Here is a 15,181-nt window from a genome sequence, read left to right on the forward strand (position 1 = left end):
CAGGATGAGATGCATGCTCAGGAGGTTGTGGTGTGAATATGCGTTGTAGATTGTCAGCAAAGGCGTTTGCTTTTTCTACATCGTCTTGTGCAGGTGAGTTTTGGATTAAAAGAGAATATAGCGTCCTGGTGTATTTGCCACACAGCGCATTGAATCGTTTTCAGTATTTGGAAAGATGATTAGTGTCTGAGAGTTTGTTGCAAGTTTTTAACCAACATCGAAGTTTATAAGCACGTATGTAGTTACGTACTGTGCGCTGTAACTGTTTGTGGTGACGCAATGATTCTGGATTTTGGGTGAGAGTATACTCACGTTAAAACTGACGTGAACGTGTTATCATTGTGAGATAATGAGGCGGTAAATTGGGCTGATATGGTCTAGAGGTACTGGTAGTATGGACAAAGTACTGGCTTTCTGGATGGATGATGTAATTGCGTTTATGGCGCTGTAAGGAGAGCGGTGGAAGTGGAAAGATGACTCTTGTATCTGTCCCAGTTTGCTTTATCGAAGCGAAGGCTTGTGGAAAGAGTAGGTTGGGTTTGATGTGTGTTTGAGCTGTTAGTGTTGATAGAAAGCTTGATTGGAACATGGTCGCAGCCAAGTGGATCTAGAACTTCTATGAGGCTGCGTGAGGCAAGATTTGCCGACGTGATGACTATGTCTGGCGTTGTATTTGATATGGGGCGAGTTGGTCTGGGAAGATCGTGAATAATCCCAGTGGTATGAGTGGTGATGAAATTTCTGAAGTTCGTTCTGTCCTGCTCTGTCCGACTGTGCATATTGAACTCTGCCATAATGATATAATGGTTGAAGTTGTCGGAAATAAATTGAACAAATGCGATAGGTAATGGGTGACCAGGTCGTATGTTGATTGTTGCAACAGTGACGGTGAGGTTTCTAAAATAGAGTGATATGATAACGTATTCTGGAAGATGAGGAGTATTGCAGATGTGGCGTCGGTGAGGAATCTTATGAAGGAAACCTATGGCCGTACCACCATGGGCACGTTGAGCTGGTAATTTGAAGTCATCGCGTAACAAGGAATATCCGGGTATGCGACATGTTATAGAGGGTATTAGAAATGTTTCGTTTCAGAAAAGCACTGGCATGTTCTTCCATGAGTAACTTTTCGAAGAGCACTTTGTTTTGTCGAAGAGAACGGACGTTAAGATATAAGAACACCAGAGCCATGGTTGGAAGTATCAGGTATGGAAGTATGAAAATGGACTGTGTTTCCAGAATAGGTGGCAGTAAAATTGATATTGAATGTAGATTTGGCTGCTTGAATGATCTGTTGAAGTATGTGCGGTCGTTGAAAGGGTTGAATGTTTTGCATTGCCAAAGTGAAGAACGTCAGTAGTTGGTTGAGAGTGATTGGAGAGTCTGATGGATGATGATGAGTGATAGGTTGCTCAGGAGTACGAAGTGGAACGACAAGCTCGGGATGATCCTTTTGTGGTTCAGGTTTGCCTTTACATCTATAACTGTATGCAGGATGTTGTTCTTGACAAGTTGGACATTTCGGAGGAGAGTTTAGATTCGTACAAGCACGTGTAGAGTGTGGTCCGGAGCAATAAGCACATTTATGTGTGTTGCGACATTCAGCAGTAGGTTGCGTGTTATACTCTTGACATTTCTCGCAACGCACTGGCAATGGTGGTGAGGAACGAGATGGTTCCACTCTGAGTTTGTGCTGATAGATAACGGCTCCGTTTGCTAGCAGATCGTCAATCGTTTCCTGGTGAGAGGTCAATACGCGAACCATATAAGTAGGGCCTCGATCGTTCTTGATCCGAATGGATTTGGTGATTGTATGTCCTTCGAATTTCAATTCCTCTAAGATTTCCTCATCAGTGTATGAAGGATCTACTCCTCGAATGACCACTGAGAGCAAGGGCGTACGCCTAGGAGGAGGTGCTTGTTTACGACGGTTGTCTTGTAATGATGTTAATTGAGCATTTTTGCCGAAAATGTCAACAGGGACTTTGTTCCGAATAGTGGAAAACAAAGATGAATCGATAGTCTTGAGGATGATACCATTGCGCGTGTGAACTATTTCAGAGATAGCTGCTCGTGGTAGATACTTTCGTAGCTGAAGAGCAACAAATTTTGCGTTGGAAAACTTTGTGTCGAAATTAGTTAATAGCATAGAGTAGATTGAGTTGGATGCATTAAAAGATTGCTCGTGAGGTGGATCGGCAATGACCATTTCGTCTGTATCAGTATCTGAATCTGAATGCAAATGATGCTTTTTTGCTGGAGGTGAAGCGAGGCGGGCGGCATAGCTATGTTTCTCCTGAGGAGATCGAGATCGAACTGAGCTGGTAGAAATAACAGAAGTTGTAGATGTTTGTGAGGTTTTCCGCTGTCATCTATTTGTAGCGCAAGAGTCCGTCCGTGGTTCTGCCTTGGTGGCACGAACGGATGGTCCGGCTACGGCGTGCGGGAGATTAGAATGCTTGCCGTTAGTCTTAGAGCCGGTTGTCTTACCAGAGTCCGCCATAGTTTTGAACAAGCCGATGGGCAAAAGCTCAGGATAAAGAAAAAAGCTGTGTCTGACGATATAATGAGAAATGAATGATGCAGGTGAGAGTACCCGTTTGGATAGTACTCAAGGGAGAGTGAGACTCCTACAGATCCGTAGCACTGGAGACCCTTGGCTAGATCAGTCTGGACTACAGTGCTCGAAGAAATGGCGTGGAGAAGCACCCAGGATGAGGAACAGGAAGGAATTCCAAAAAGCAGCTGTTCTGACGTCTGGTACGTCACAGCTGTTAATGATCGATTGATTGAACAGTCGATCGGAAGTCGTGCAACGAGTTTTTTTAGTGAGTTTTACCGCAGACGATAACGTCGTCTCTTCGGTAGTGATTCAGATAGACATTGGTTATGATTTATCACATATATGGGCTATGAGGTTTAACAACAATAATAAAGTAAGCCACTTTATTCATACACAGGTGAATTATTATTGTTGTTGTAAATGATAGATGGTACAAACTAGAAACACAGATATGAATGTGGAATATTAACATGTAGGATTGATGACAGATAGCAGATAACAGTGATCGGATGTAAGGATTATGAATTTTAGAAAGAGATGTTTATTTAATCAGCGGAGCCAATGATGAGATGAAGTGCTTGGACGCCACAGCACACAGGGAAGAGTTAGTATTCACAAATGAGCTTATCTTCTGTTTTGGGGCTACTCACCACTGATGGTAGACACGGGGGAAGCTCTTGTTAGGTGGAGTCACTGTGCAGACGATGGGTAGATGTGCGGATTGAAATCTGATGGATGATAAGTAGCGAAGAAATTATGATCAGGGTGCTCTGGATGCGTCCTGCTATAGATGGAGAGGAGATGTCGCAGTGGAGGATAGTAATAAGTAGGTGAGGCGAAAAGCGACTATCAATGTGTATGGTGTCCATAAGCGTATGGTGCTGTGTTCTCCATTTCTTGTCTATGTAGCGAGAGCGAAGATCTTCCATATGTCGAGTGATGTGCAGGAATGTTAGTCGTTCATATAAGAGACGTGTCGGGCTAGGTAATCGGATTCGAAATGCGAGACGTAAAGCATGGCGTTCTATAATACGTAGGCGCTCGTAGAAATCATCGCTCGCACTAACCCAGGCAGTGTGACCGTGAGTGAGACATGGGCGAAGAAATGCCTTGTACGTGTTTAGAACAGTATCGGTATGTAAACCCCAGGTCATGGTGGAAAGACTACAAGGTGGTTGCATGCGCATGTCGCCTGGAGCGCTGTCGTGGAAGTGACGTCATCTGGTTTGCAAGAGACAACGGGAAAAGGCGCGACTTTAAGTGACAAGTGGAAATTCTTTGTTACTTTGTTCTTTTAAATGATATCGAGAATGCCTAACTGTGCATTGTACGGCTGTAGTAATTATAACAGAAAAACTAAGGGAACTAATATAAAATACTTTAGATTCCCTCAAAAAGAGGGGGAATGTCTCCAGAAATGGATTTTAGCTTGCAGGCGACAGGACAAAATAAACCTAAAATATGGTAAGTTTTTTAAAAGTAATAATAGTATATGGGGCTAAAAGTAATAAGTAAATGCAATGTTAAATGAAATTATAAAAAAGCGATTTCATTATGTAGTTTCTTTTTAGTATTAATAGTATGTAATAATAGTATATAGGGCTAGAATAGCTTGTGTTGATTCTGCATACAAAAGTCCAATAGTTCCATTTAAAAAGACGAACTTTGAGGCAAGACCCGGATTCGAAATCATGAGAGAGAGGAACCGACAGAGGTGATCATTTCTATCATCATTTCCTTCTACATAAGATATTAAGACAAAATTTTCTCCACAGAGGCAGGCATGTAACTCGAAGAGGGAGGCACGATGATCTAGGGGGCTTACCTCCCTCGAGTTACGCAAATGGAGAGCATTGAACGCGTTAAAGCAGTCAGGTCCCATTTCATTCTGGAGGTCTGCATTCCCTGTAGCCTCGGTGCTAAAACGGGACGTTGCACTTCAAATTAACTAACGAATGGAAGGTTCGTAATAACGATTAACGGTTACAAAGATATATAACAATGTATTAGATCAAGAGAATAAAGTATCCACCTACCATGTCAGGGCGACATTGTCGGGACATTTCTACACTCAGATTTTGAAATTTTTGTCCATTTTAATCATAACTTTTTATAGTTACATATGCATATTTAGGGCCCCTCTCCAGAATTACAAAATTAAGAATGACTGCAGTAAATTTAAAAATATGGTAGATTTTCAACCAATCAAGGAAGCACGGTGGCTCAGTGGCAGAAGGCTCACCTCTGTTGCAAGGGATACTGGTCCACTTTTCGGTCAAGTGAGTTTGTGGTGCACAACATCGTGTCCGTGAGTTTCTCGGGGTACTCCCGCATTCTCATTCCACCAAATTCCACATAATCATTCACTTGCATTTACCTTTTGTCTTCTTTAGTCCACAGGACAGAAAAGAGAAAACTTATCAAAAAAATTAAGAAAATTTTGTAATTTTATGGTTTATATGTTTTCTAGTCTAGCTGTAACACCCCTACATCGTCTTCACATACGCCTAGTAGGCCTACTTTGTTTCTTGCTTGAAGTAGTCAAGTTGCAATTTCTTTGTTTGAGATGCTTTGTATACACATATCTATTTCTATATATTTTTAGAACACAATAGTATATGTAACGTTTTATTTCGCACAAATGTTTAATAATACAGTTTGTTATGGCGTAAATTTGACACTAATATTCAGAGAACTGTCAGTTTCACCAAACCTTTTGTTTAAACACAAATTCTATAAATAAGCGATCAGTGATTTCAAATAAGATGATTTTTTTATAAATCAAAAATAAAAACGATGTTTAAAATATTAAATACGTGCGTCCCTGCTCAATAAAGTTTTTAACCTCCCCTGAGATTCTGACGAAAATTACGTGGAAGCAACCTCTTAAAAAAACTGCCCAAGCATAACGAAAATATGCGTACGTGCATTTATGTTTACGAAAACCATGAATTCTCCCTTGAGATATTCTCAAAATTTATATGGGGTCATCAGTAAAGAATTCTCTTTCAAGAAAAATAATAATAATAGTAAATCAAAACCGATCAATGTGTTACGAAAATATACTTGAGCATAGATAAATATACAATAATGAAATGCATTAACGACACACTGTGTTATAGATTATTCAGGCCTATAGATACTCGAGTGAATTACTTCAGATGTTTAAAATGAAAAGAAAGAAAGAAAGGAAAGCAGAAAATGTAGTGAGTAATATTGACTTGTTCAAGCTTCAAAGTTGTTTAATATGAACTGATAGGCCCCTATTGCTGTTTCTTTTGCTATTGTAAATATCTTCCTTTGAATTCACTTAGCTTAAGCATTGATTACATTACGTTTATATAATTATTGTTTGTACTAAAATTTTTACTTCGTTGAAGATCACTATAAATAGAAGAGAAGTTTCCCTGTAAGATACCAGCGAGCAAGCACTTGTTAAAAGTTCATCTGTCTCGCTGGCCACGTCTGCGACCAAGGTGACGTCATGCGCCAGAGCAACAAGAATGTAGCACTGCATTGCATCTACCTTATAGTCTTTCCACCATGCCCCAGGTAGTACCGACGAGCCGCTTCAGGGGATTTAAACGATTTTGCGCTTTCTCCTTGATGGAAAGAAGGTGAGGTTTCCAAGATAACTTGGCGTTGAAGGTTACCCCTAGATATTTAGCAGTAGTGCTAGGGTGGATGGGTACATCGTCTACATTAATGTTTAGTAATGATGGATTGCGGCGTACTCAACTGCGTCTCTTGTGTGGGATGATGACGAGAGCCTGGGTCTTAGTACAATTTAATTTCAACTTCCATCTACTTCACAGGTTGCTAAAAGCAGCTATGGCTTTTTGCAGAAAGATGTTGATTTAGTGCATAGTTTTTCCACAAGCCAGCGGTGCAGTATGCAACGAGTTTTTTTTAGGGTTAAGCTGGTCAAAGGGTTACGCCCTTTCTTCGGGACGAGGATTATAAGTATGGCGAATTTGCTTTATTTATAGGGGACATTGGGGGTTTGGAGCATTATTTTATTTTATTTCATTCTTATTTGTGGGCATCTTTGGCATTGAGGGTTTGGAGAATAATTTTATTTTATTTTATTTCATTCTTATTTTTGGGCATCTTTTTTTTTAATATGAGAGATGAAGTGAAGTGCAGGTAGACGTCACAAACACGAGGGTAATGTTAGTATGGACGAGTGAATGGTTATCTTTTGCCCTGGGGCGTCACAGGGCTGATGAAGACAGATGAAGCCCGCTGCTAGCAACATTGATGGACCACTAGTGCAGAGAGGATAAACGCATGGACTAAGATGAGGTGGATGATAGATGGCTAATCGGCCTTTTGAGGGTCATCGTCGTCTAGAGTGTTATGGTATAAAATGAGATGTTGGAGAGGAGTGGCTTGGTGACGTGGGGGCGTATCATGTATGATATCCTGTTGAAAGGTGTCAAGGAATATCGGATTTCCTTCTGCAATGTCTTTTATAATATATTTAGTGCGAAGTGCTTCTAAGTGTGGAAGTATTGTTGGAAAGTTGATTCGGCGATAGAGGTCGGCAGTCGGTGCTGGTAGTTTGATACGATAAGCAAGTCGGAGAGTATGTCTTTCGGAGATGGCGAGTCTATTATATAGTTCATCAGTGGCAGAGATCCAGCAGATATGGCCATGTGTGAGAGCAGGTCGGAGGAATACTTTATAGGTCGTAATGACTGTGTCGGTATGTAAGCCCCAGGTTGTGCCCATTAGCCGTCGGAGGAGGTTTAAGCGGTTCGTTGCCTGTGACCGAATCTTTTGTAGGTGGGGTTTCCAACTGAGTTTAGAATCAAAGATGATCCCAATGTAGGTAACTTGTGATGATGGGCGGATGAAAGTGCCGTTTACATTAAGGGGAAGAACTGAAGGATTGCGATGGATGCGTGAGCGGCAACGAGTGGGAGAAAAATAAGAGCTTGTGTTTTGAGAGAATTGATGGTCAGGCGCCATTTGGAACACCAGGAGGTAAAGGCGTCAATTGCCTGCTGAAGTGTTTTATTTATGTTTTGAACAGTATTAGATGTGGCAAGAAAAGCGGTATCATCTGCATATTGGTATACTGAGACATTTGGTGGGAGAAGGGGCATGTCGGCGACATATAATAAATATAGAAGAGGTGAAAGGACAGATCCCTGAGGGACGCCACAGTGAAGAAAGATCGGGTAGGAAAGGGATTGGTTGATATTAATATAAGTCATACGATTGGAAAGGAAAGAAAGTATACATCGGATGTATGAGATAGGAAGATTGAAAGAGTGAAGTTTTGCGATGAAGCCGGCATGCCAAACTTTGTCAAAAGCCTTCTCCAGATCGAAAAGTAACAGACAAGATGGTTTTGAGGTATTATAATGATTTGTTATAGCAGTGGTGAGGCGCAGAAGCTGGTCAGAAATAGTAATATGTGAGCAAAAGCCGGCTTGATGTAGAGGGAAGAGATTATGGTCGGAAAGATGAGTATGCAGACGACTGACTAGAAAGCGTTCAAAGATTTTGCTAAGGACTGATGTTAGTTGGATTGGTCGGTATGATGAGAGTGCAGTAGGAGGTTTGTTTGGTTTGATGAAAAGGAGAGTTTTGGAGATTTTCCATTGGGGAGGGTAAAATCCGGTGCAAAGAATGAAGTTGTAGATGGTTGCAAGAAGTGAAAAGAGGATAGGAGGAGATGACTTGATGAGTTTATAGGTAATGTGATCAAAGCCGGGGGTCGTGTTTCGTTTTGATCGGATGGCGGAGGAGATATCTTCAGGAGTTATGAGATCGTTAAGAGAAGCGGTAAGTTGGTGGTGAAGATTGGGTTGGAGGTGAGGAGCGTGCGGGTTTGCGAGATGTTCCACACGGCGGGTGAGATTTGGATGAAGTGGTTGTACGGTTGGGGTAAAAATGTCTTCAAAGAAAGAGGCGAAAGCATTTGCTTTGTCAGTATCGGTTTGAAGAGGGGTGTTATGTGAGATGATAGGGTATGAAGTATGACGGTTCTTGCCAGTTAACTGATGAAATTTTTGCAAGAATTTGGTAGGGTGCGAGGTAGTGGATAGAGTGTTGCAGGCTGAGATCCAACGTTTTCGTTTGTAGGCATCTAAGTAATTGTGGAACATACGATTCCAACGACGATGATGTTCTAATGATATAGGATTACGTGTACGTTGGAAGTCACGGAAAGAGCGTCTAGAAGCAGCAACGATAGACTGATATTGTGGAGGTATTGGAGGTTTGTGCGGATGACGTGTACGAAGAGGGATGTTGGTTTGGGTGGCTGTGTCAAGGGATGTTTTGATTTGGTCCACAATGCTATAGAGTTCTTTTTCACTAGTGGGCTCCTGTAGATTTTGCAATGAGGTTGTAAGATCGGTTTGAAAGTTAGCCCAGTTCGCATGAGTGTAATCAAAGAAGTGAATTGGTGTGGGTTGTGTTTTGGGGTGTGTGGTGATAAGAAGATCAAGGAGTATTGGAGCATGATCGCTGCCGAAAGGTGGTAGAACTCTGAGGTTGTGAATAGTAAGAGAAGGAGTACTGATCACTATGTCGGGTGAAGTATTGCTTATTGGGCGTGATGGCGATGGGAGATGATGGTAGTCGACGGCTAGAATATTAGAAATGTAGTTTTGAAAATGTTGTTTCTCTGTCTGTGGACGACTATGAATATTGATGTCTGCCATAATTATATAATGTTTGAACGTGTTGTCGATGTATTGAAAAAATTCGTAGGGAATAGGGTGGCCTGGTCTGATATATATGGTGCAAAGAGTAATGATTTTTGTGCGAAGATATAGTGTGACTATGGAATATTCTGGGAGATCATGTGGTTTTGGGAAAGTATGAGGACGGACAGGAATAGTATGATAGGTTCCAATTGCTGTGCCACCATTCGCTCGTTGATAAGGTCTAGGACAGTCATGGCGTTGTAATTGAAACTGGGGAATGCGGATATAATCGGTAGGTTTGAGATAAGTTTCATTTAGGGTAAAAGCCTGTAATTTTTCTTCTCGGAGAAGTTGTTCAAAAACTGCTTTGTGAGTGACAAGAGATCGAATGTTAAGGAAGAGGAAGGTGACTGCCATGGTGATTGATAACATGAGAAAGGTTGTTTGGATGGGTTTTGTATTTACAGAGATGGCCATTCTGGATCTGTTTTGGTAGATGTTATAGAAAAGTGAGCATGTGGACCTGTATAAGTGGCAGACAGTTGTAGGCCAAATAATTGTTGAACGATTTGGTCGACCTGCATAAGAATGTGAGGGCGTAAGAAAGGATGGATATTTTGTAGAACGAGCGTCGTGAAGCGAGGCAAGTCTTCTACTGTTACGGGTTCTCTTAAGGAGTTTGTAGGAGTTGTAGTAGAATCGGTAGTGCGGATTGGGACTGAGAGTTCAGGTTTGTCAGTTGGTGGAGCAGGTTTTTGGTGGCATTTGTAGCTGTAGGTTGGATGTTGTTGATGGCAGGTATTACAGAGAGGTGGTTTTTTAAGGTTTGGACAGTTGTTGGTTATATGGTCTTCATTACAATGTCCACAGCGGGGTGAGTTAGGACAGTTTTTTGTTAGGTGTGAGGCATATGTCGCAGCGTATAGGAAGTGGGGGTGATGTGCGAGATGGTTCAACCCTATGGCGTCTGCGATAAATATAGGCACCATTTTGAAGCAGATCGTCTACTGTGTCTTTGGATTGTGTAAGAACTCGTACAAGATAGGTGGGGCCTGATTGACACTTGATGCGGATGCATTTATGTACTTCATAACATTCGAGTCGTCGCTCGTCTAGGATTTCTTCGTCTGAATAGGCTGGTGGTTCGCCTTTTATCACTACTGAGAACATGGGCTGTCGTCTAGGTGGTGGTGGTAGCTTTTTCCTGGTTTGTGAGAGTGCTTGGATGTTGGTTTTGTCACCAAAAATGTGAAAGCCTGCTTTGTTCCGGATTGTAGAAACGAAGTTTTGGTCTGGAGATTTAATGATGATTCCGTTTTTAGTGAAGACTATTTCTGATACATTGGTTCTCGGGTAGTATTTCATGAGTTGGATTAAGATATGTTTAGGGTTAGAGTATTTGGTGTCAGCATTAGTAAGAAGATAATTGAAGGTTGCTGTAGGTTTGTTTGAAGCAATGTCCATAGCTTGTTCATAGAGGTCACTTTCAGATGCTTGACTGAACGGAGAACTTGATCGAGGTTGTTTTTTCTGACTTTGCGATTGTAGTGTATCACCTGATCGTTTTTGAGAATTGGGATCCGTTCTGGGTTTGGCCCCCTTGCACTCCATCGAGTTCAGAGGGGACACACCCACGGATCGCGAAGACTGTGGAGTGGCCGAAGGCAGTGCAATATGAGAAGAAAACAACAATGATCAGACGGAATGATGTCGAAAATATGAGATGAGATGATGAAAGATGTCACCCTCCAGCACTGAAAAGTACTGTCAATCCTCGAGAGAGCGTATGCGTGCTGGTCTCAATTGTGCGTGTGCTACACAATATCCTCGAGGGCACGTTAACACTTCCCAGCTAGGCTAGGTCAAAATACCTGTGGCAACGAGTTGTTGTTTCTTAGTACTATCCAATATCTTGTTATATTAGCCGCGAGTACTTGAAATTTCTACCTTTTTATATAAAAACGCAGAAAAATATTTACACTTTAAACTTAGCGTTTAAGTAAAGTTTATACTGTAAGTTAAACTTGAAGTTTATATTAAAATATCTGCAACAGTTCTGTATTGTTTCGCGAAATAAGTAGGCTCAAATCTGCTGCCATCAATGTTCGCATTTATGCTTTATACATAAATACTACTATTCGTTATGCCTTATGGTTACCGAAATATGAGGAAATAAAGAGCAACATTATAGATACGTGGGACTAGAGTACTAGACGGCACAATTAAAAAAAAATAATTGATTTTTGTCCTTTATTCAAGATGAATAGACGAAAAGACGATAAAAACGCGAACACTACCTTGTTGCCGAAAGTTAAGAGATCAACGTCTTGTGGTTTTTGAGAACAACTGAAAATTGAACGCCCGCTGGCTTTTTACTTCAATCTAAAGAAAAGCGTCTCGAAAGTGAAGCTTGGGTTGCCCGCACTAAAGCTTGCGCTAAGCAAAAATAAGCTTTTTTTGTATAAGTCAAAGCGAAATAAAATCAAATAAAAGCGACAGGCAAACTTGCGACAAGCAAGCATGCTGTCTGGGATAAGGTTGGTGCGTCGGTTAAATAGGAGATAAAAAAGCAAGTCAGTTGCATTTTCTCTCGATGTATGTTAAGTCACATCATTATGGTATGTAATTAACATTGTGAAAGATATACTCTATTTTTGTAAAGTATATATATACGAGGGTCGTTCCGAAAGCAATGCTCCTATTTTTTCATGAAAACTAATGGAGGTTCATAAATAACAGCAGCACAGGTAAAGATAGCAATATTTCAGCTACAGACTGTCATTTCTCCACATAGTTCCCATCATTCGTTATACACTTTTGCCAATAATGAACAAGAGCCTGCATGCCGCGCTTGTAAAAATAGGAACCAGTTGAGGCTAATCACTTTCTTACAGCTTTGACAACAGCTCCCGAGTCTTGAAAGTATTTGCCACATTCAGCTTTGTACACACTTCTCTGGTAGTTATCCGCCGATCAGCATGGATGAGTTGATCAAGACGTTCTTCATTGCAAGGGATGATGGCTTTGCAGGGTCAACCGGGCCGTGGCTTGTCATGAACACCCTTTTCACCACCTTGAAAATTTCGTACCCATCGCCTCACATTGCTTACGTCTATTGTATCGTCTCCATAAACCTTTACCAAGCGTCGATGGATTTCAATCAGCTCAATTCCCTCAGCAGTGAGGAATTCAATCACACATCGTTGTTTTATACCCACGTCTATATCAAGCTCCATTTTGGAACACTCCTGTACTGGCGCCAACCTCTGCAGAACAACGGGACCAGCTGCAAATAAAAGTGGAAGGTTCAAGCATTAGCACTACACCAACGACATCTGACACGAACATACAAAGTCAACAATTTTTTTATAGTGCTAGCCATAGGCTAGCTCCCTTTTAGAGGGCTACACCCTCTCTTAGGTGGGAGAAGTGAAGGTATTATGGTAAAGAGTAAGGCATGGATGGGCTAAGAGTATTTTATTAATTTATTTATTTGTTTATTACTAGAACTAGGATATTATGATCTTTTCAATCATAATCATACTTGAATGGTAGGTGTAGTTTTAATAACATAAGAGCTGTAACATAATAACAAGTGTAATTGAACACAACATAAATATAAATAAGGTAATTATAGAATATATATAAGTGAGAAAACAAAGCAAAACATGAGAACAATAGAAGTGCGAAAGTTAAGATGAGATAGATTATATAAATAGATGAAAAGAAACATTACTTTACATATATATGATTGTTATTAATAGGAAAATAAATAAGGAAAGAATCAGACAGTATATTATAAGCAAAGAACATTAATGATCATAACAGAGGATTAGGTATAGCATGCACGATAGTATGATATAGTAATGGGCGTGAATGATGTGGCGAGTTGCATACACAGGACAACACGTGGGTGATATTAGTTAGACAAATGAGCTTATCTTCAGCCTAGGGGCGGCTCTAGGCAATGATGAAAACGAATGAGACCCATGTTAGTAAATAATGGTAATCACTGTGCTGGAAATGATAGGTGAATGAGAGGAAGATGTTCATGAATGACGTAATCCGTGATGATAAGTAAAGCGGGATCTAGTAGTGGTAGAGTATAATGATATAATGTGAAGAGAAACGAAAGTGGAGAATGATAGTAACGATGAGGTATTGGATGAACTGCTAAGTAAGGCATTGTATTCTGAAGTAAAGGATAACGAATTTGGAAGCGCTTGGTGATATATGTGAGCCGCAGTTTTTCAATGTAGTACTGTAAGGTCGGAAAAGTAATTAGATTATACAGATCTTGTGTGGGACTAGGTAGCTTAATACGGAATGCTGTACGGGAAGCATGGCGTTCTAGGATGAAGAGCTTATTGTAGAATTTTGTCGGGGCAGCTAACCAAGCAGTAAATCCGTATGTGAGGACTGGTCGTAAGAATACTTTGTACGCATTTAGTATTGTGTGTGGTTTAAGGCCCCAAGTGGTACCAGTCAAGCGTTTCAATAGATTAAGTCTATTATAGGCTTTAGTAGTAACGGTTTTTAGATGTTGCAACCAGGTAAGATGATGGTCATATGTAATTCCAAGATATGTAACAATATTACTGAGTTGAATAGGCACCCCATCAACGTGTAGAGAGAGTTTACGTGGATTTCTACGGAATTTGGAAGTTCGTCTGGGTGGTAAGAAAACTATCGCTTGAGTTTTAGCTGCGTTTATAGTAAGCCTCCATGAAGTACACCAGGTGTAGAAGTGATCGATAGCAGTCTGTAAGAAAGTGCTGATCTTCTGAACAGTTGTTCCAAGTGCTAGCAGGGCCGTGTCGTCCGCATACTGGAAGAGATGGACTTTATCTGGTAATCGGGGCATATCAGCTACGTATAGAAGATACAATAAAGGGGATAAAGCCGACCCTTGCGGTACTCCAGAGAAGAGAAAGATAGGATGTGATAAACTGCCCTGTACTGAGATATAGGTGACACGATTGGTAATAAAGTTGTATATGAGGCGAATATATGAGATAGGGAGCTGGACTTTGAGAAGTTTGTATAGGAGCCCAAGATGCCAGACCTTATCGAATGCTTTCTCCAAGTTAAATAACACTAAGCAGGAAGGTTGAGCTGAATTATAATGTTGTGTAATGAGCATTGTGAGTCGGAGTAGCAGATCATTGATAGAGAAGCCTGGTAGAAAGCCTGCTTGTGTGACTGGAAGTAAGTTATGATCTGCGATGAATAGATGTAATCGTTTAACCAGAATAAGATCTTACTGAAGGTGGAAGTAAGTTGGATAGGTGTATAGGATGTAATATTCTGCGGAGGTTTGTGTGGTTTAGGAAACATAAGCGTCTTAGATGTTTTCCAAGCTAAAGGAAAAAAGCCAGTGCGCAGTATGAATGTGTAAACATTCGCAAGAAGAAGGAGTAGCGAGATAGGACATTCTTTGATATGGCGATATGTTACGTTATCGAGACAAGGTGCAGTATTTCGTTTATTATTAAGAATTTGAGTGATTTCGTTAACAGTGATGGGAGCAGAAACAGCAGCATTAGTAGGTAAGATATGAGTAATATTTGATTGAAGTGGTGGCGGTGAGGTATTAAGCCTGTCTGCAGCGTTGTCAGATGACGGTGTGAAAATTTCTTGTAAGTGATCTGCAAGTGCATTCGCTTTATTTCGATCGGTAGAAATAGGTGTGTCGCCTAATAAAATAGGGTAGGGCGTAGTAGTGAATTTCCCACACAATGCATTAAAGCGAGTCCAGAATTTTGTAGGATGAGATGTTTCGGAAAGATTGTTGCATGTCTTCACTCAGGAGCGAAGTTTATATGCTTTGACGTAGTTGTGAACTGTGCGTTGAAGTTGTTTGTGATGTCGGAGTGCTTCTGGATTGTGAGTGCGAAGATATTCTCGATAGAACTGGCGTGAACGTTTGATCATAGTGATGTATTGAGGCGGA

This window comes from Thermobia domestica, chromosome 11 (assembly GCF_964235325.1).
Source record: "Thermobia domestica chromosome 11, izTheDome1.hap1.1, whole genome shotgun sequence".
Lineage (NCBI taxonomy): Eukaryota > Metazoa > Arthropoda > Insecta > Zygentoma > Lepismatidae > Thermobia > Thermobia domestica.